The sequence below is a fragment of the Portunus trituberculatus genome, chromosome 1 (assembly GCF_017591435.1).
Source record: "Portunus trituberculatus isolate SZX2019 chromosome 1, ASM1759143v1, whole genome shotgun sequence".
NCBI lineage: Eukaryota > Metazoa > Arthropoda > Malacostraca > Decapoda > Portunidae > Portunus > Portunus trituberculatus.
Window position 1 is genome coordinate 2,105,783 of NC_059255.1, and position 5,000 is coordinate 2,110,782.

Sequence of the window (5,000 nt, forward strand, 5' to 3'; positions counted from 1 at the left end):
TTCTCCCTTTCTTTTTTATTTGTCTATTTTTTTAATCTCTCTCTACTTCATCTGTCTATCATTTTTTTTTCATTTTCTCCATTTATCTATTTTCTCATTCTTGCTATTGTCTATTTATTTATCTTATCTAATTTTGTCTATGTCTATTATTATTCCCTATTTCTCTCTCTCTCTCTCTCTCTCTCTCTCTCTCTCTCTCTCTCTCTCTTTAGCTATCTATCTATCTATCTATCTATCTATCTATCCATCCATCTACCTTTCTATCTTATCTATCTCTTGCTATCATAATTTCCATCCCCCTTCATTTAACCCTTTACCTCCACAAACTCCATACAATACATGAATCTCTAAACCTTCACTGGCTGACTTTTTTCCCATAATTCTTAGCAATATATCAGACAGAATTTGTTACTAAAGTATGTTGGTTGATACTGCAACGTGGAAAAAAAAAAAAAAAAAATAAATAAATAACAGGTTTATTTCTCTATATGTCTCTATGAAAATGTTAATATCAGTGATTCATTCTTCATACAATATTTGGTAGTTAAGTGCATTTGATATTGGAGTGTAAAAATGCAAAAATTAAACTCTTTTTTCTTTATGTATCTGTGGGAACTATCTAACTTCTAAATATTATGAAAGACGAACGTAGATAAACAAGGTCTTAACCACTTTGTCCTGGAACGCAATTTTATCATGAGTTTTGGGTGTGATTAGACGATTTTATTGACATCAGGAAGGGTCTATGGAGGTCAGAAGGTTAAAGGCCCACAGTCTTCACTATTTCAATCCCCCAATGTAAGTTTCTGAAGCTGTATAAAACCACCAGATAGTAAACAGAATAGATATGAAAAAGCGTCATGGTACTGAAGGGGTCAATATCAGTAATGCATTCTTCTTTAATAATCTCAAAGGGCCTTTTTATTTCATCGATTTGTTTCCCCTAGGCCAATTTTCCGCACTTATATAAAAAAAAAAAAAGACAGCGCGCATTAATTTTCTCAACTCAAATTACAACACTTTACAAAACATTCTAATTCACGAAAGAGAAAAATAGACTCCAGCTACAGTTTCCTATTTATTTATCGTTTTTTTTTTGTCTCCCTTGGTTAGTCTTTTCAAATTACATGAAAAAAAAGACAGCGTACATTTATCCTTTCAAGTCCAATACACAACAACTCATTAAAAACTGTACAAAACATTCGAAGTCACACACAAGAGAAAATAGAGTCCAGCTACAGTTTCTTATTGATTTAATCGTTCTCTTTGTCCTTGGCCAGTTTTCTCCACCTTACATGAAATAAGGACACCATACATTAATTTTTGCCATCCAGTGAACAACTCGCATTAAAACATCGTATAAAATATTGTAAGTCACACAACAGAAAATAGAATCCAGCTAGAGTTTCATATTTATCTAATCATTTTCTTTCTTTTTTTCTTTTTGGCAGTTTTCTCCTCTTACACGAAATAAAGACGTCATACATTAATCCTCTCAATTCAAAGCAGAACTTACATCAAAACACTGTACGAAACATTCAAAGTCAAAAGATAGAATAGTCAAGCTAAGTTTCCTATCTGTTTAATCGTTCTTCTTTAATCGTTTCCCCCTCTCACATGAAACAAAGACAGCGCACATCAATCTTTTCAATTCAGTATACATCAACTTATTAAAAACGTTGCACAAAACGTTCTAAGTCACTCACAAGAAGAAAAGTAAAGAGCCAAGCTAGAGTTGTCTATTTCATCGTTTTCGTTGCCCTTAGCCAGTTTTCCCCACTTCCATTAGGAAAAACACCATACATTAATCCTTTCAGTCCAATATTGATCAACTCATTAAAAACACTGCACGAAACATTCTGAGTCACACACACACAAAGTAAAAGAGTTTCATATTTATTTAATCGTTTTTGTTCCGCTTGGCCAATCTTCTCTCCTTACATTAAAGACACCATACATTAATCCCTTCAATCCAACACACACAAACTCATAAAAACTCAGCAAAAAGCATTCCAAGTCACACACAAGAAGAAAGAGTCAAGCTACAGTTGTCTATTTATCTAATCGTTTTGTTGTCCTTGGCCAGTTTTCTCCCCCTTACACGAAATAAAAGAGACATCATCCTTTCAATGTAATGCACAACTCACATTGAAACACTGCACAAAGCATTCCAAGTCACACACAAGAAGAAAGAGTCAAGCTTGAGTGGCGTTCAGAGGAGGCGGAGAAACAAGAGGCAGTGTTTGGGAGCGGTTCGTCTTTCAGGAATAGTGTGGAATATAACATTGAATGAACTAATACCACTAATGCAGTCTTCCTATTATCACTACTCTATTACTTCGAAATCCAAGAAATGTCTATAAAATGAAGGTTTCTGTACTGGGAGGCTGAAATCTAATCCAAAAGAAGGATAGATTTTTTTTTTTTTTTTTACTTTTTTCTGGATTAATTATCTGCCTCCCAGCAAACAGGCATTCATCACCATTCTATCTACAGCACACCATTCATTAAAGTCATCAATGTAATCTTTTTAATCACTAATCTCTCTCTCTCTCTCTCTCTCTCTCTCTCTCTCTCTCTCTCTCTCTCTCTCTCTCTCTCTCTCTCTCTCTCTCTCTCTCTCTCTCTCTCTCTCTCTCTCTCTCTCTCTCTCTCTCTCTCTCTCTCTCTCTCTCTCTCTCTCTCTCTCTCTCTCTCTCTCTCTCTCTCTCTCTCTCTCCATGACAGCTTTAATTGATATCTCTCCAACGCAATGTCTGTAATACAACATCAATTAATGTCACCAATATGCTCTTTTTAATCACCAATCCCTAGCTACAACACAACATTAAATAATATCACCAATGTAATCTTTTTAATCACCAATATCTCTCTACAGTACAACACTCACTAATATCACCAATGTACTCTTAAGCCCTTGAGTACCATAACACGTTACTGTTTGGTGATTTTATACAGCTTCAAAAACTCATGTGGGAGATTAGAATAGCGAGGGCTGTGGCCATTAATCTTCTGACCTCCATAGACGCTTCCTAATGTCAGATAAATGGTCTAATTGTACACAAATCTCAAGGTAAAAATGTGTTCCAATATTGAAACGGTTAACATCTTCAGTACGCGTTTTTATACTCATTCTGTTGACTATCTAGCTCTTATATACAGATTCAAAAATTCATATCGTGGATTAGAATAGTAAAGACTGTGGCCATTAATCTTCTGACCTCCGTGGACGCTTCCTAATGTCAGTAAAATGGTCTAATTGTACACAAATCTCAAGGTAAAAATATGTCCCAGTATTGAAGGATTTAATACCACAAATTTTATACAATACAAAAATTGATATCACCAACCCATTCTTGACATCACTAACTACTTCACAATACAGCTCTCACCAATGTCACCTGTTCTGATCTACTTAACCCCTTCGGTACTGGGACGCATATTTACCTTATCTGTACCATTAGACCATTGTATTGACATTAGGAAGGGTCCATGGAGGTAACAAGATTAACGACCACAGTCTTCACTATTTTAATCCCCACATAAGTTTGTGAAGCTGTATAAAATCGGCAAATAGTCACCAGAATGAATATAGAAACGCTTCATGGTACCAAAGGGGTTAATCTACTAGTCTATCCACAATGCTGTCTCTACACGTTCACCATTACTTCTACACGCCTACGGTAGAATCAGCCTCCGGATACCTCTAGTGTGCCCTTGTGGGTCTTACCTGTACCGTGAGTGCTTACCTGTTACATTACCTTGATTGGTTCTGGCCCCCTTAAGACTGACAGGTTGATGGTATAACTGTCTTGCATTGTAGTGTATTGTCGTTCTCTCTCTCTCTCTCTCTCTCTCTCTCTCTCTCTCTCTCTCTCTCTCTCTCTCTTATCAGTTCTTTTCCTATTTTTATCTTTTTCTTTCATTTCACTTCCTGTTTTATCAATTCTCTCTTCGCTTTGTCCTCCCTATTTTTTTCTCTCTTTTCTTTCTTTTTTCTTTCTCTTTCTTTTGAGTGTGTGTGTGTGTGTGTGTGTGTGTGTGTGTGTGTGTGTGTGTGTGTGTGTGTCTCTCTCTCTCTCTCTCTCTCTCTCTCTCTCTCTCTCTCTCTCTCTCTCTCTCTCTTCTCTTTAAATATTCCCGTAACATACTCTCACTACCATCACTCTCTCCGCTTGTTACTCTCGTTCGCCACCTCTCCATCATCTCCTCCCTTCCACTTCACCGTCTCATGAACCTTCCACGTCACCGTCTCATGAACCCTCCACGTCACCGTCTCATGAAGCCCCGCTACTGTCCTGAAGTTGGATTCACGCGGCCCCATTCGACTCAACCGGAAGTGTTAAGCAAGCTCCCTGATTTCTGGAAGTCAGTCGAGGTCAAGGCCTCTACCAGTGAACACAACGCCTTCCACCTCACCCAGCACTTCACCACTGCGACACCGCATAAGTATCACTTCCCCTCGTCCCGTGTTTTCCACATTGCCTCCATATAGGATTAGTATTATTGTTAGGTATTAAGTTGGGTTTTTTATTGTTGTATTTATTTATGTGTTATGTGTATGTAGTTTCATGTGTTATATCTATGTGTATGTCAGTTACATTATTGTGTTATGAAATAGCTTCTTAAGTGCCCCCTTTGCATTTCCTCACTAGTTGAACCTGCAGTGTTTGTTTTCTTTGTTATTGTTCACCGGCTCCCCGATGCCAATCTTCCTCGTTTAACCGGTGAACGTAACAGCTCATTACGGTATTTTTGTCGCTGGCCTAATCTGAGAACAATAAAGGGCGTTTCATCTCCTGTTTTCTGTTTAGCCAGTGAAGCTTTTGAGTGTGGCGTGAAAACAGACATTTTACGAGACGCGACTTCAAAGTGTTAATTGGGGAGAGAGAAAAAATAGTGACCCAAAACAAGGTAATTGGCATTTTCTTCTCCTGATATGGGGTGGAGTTAGTAGAGAGGAAAAGAGAGGAGGAAAACAAGCTCTCTCTCTCTCTCTC

The 5,000-nt window shown here is 37.5% G+C and overlaps 1 protein-coding gene across 6 annotated transcripts in view; it reads left to right on the forward strand.

Annotated features, from left to right (window-relative positions):
* Positions 1 to 5,000, forward strand: part of LOC123502746 (nose resistant to fluoxetine protein 6-like) — a 49,919-nt gene that overhangs the window by 25,267 nt on the left and 19,652 nt on the right. The gene's annotated exons all lie outside the window — the stretch shown is intronic.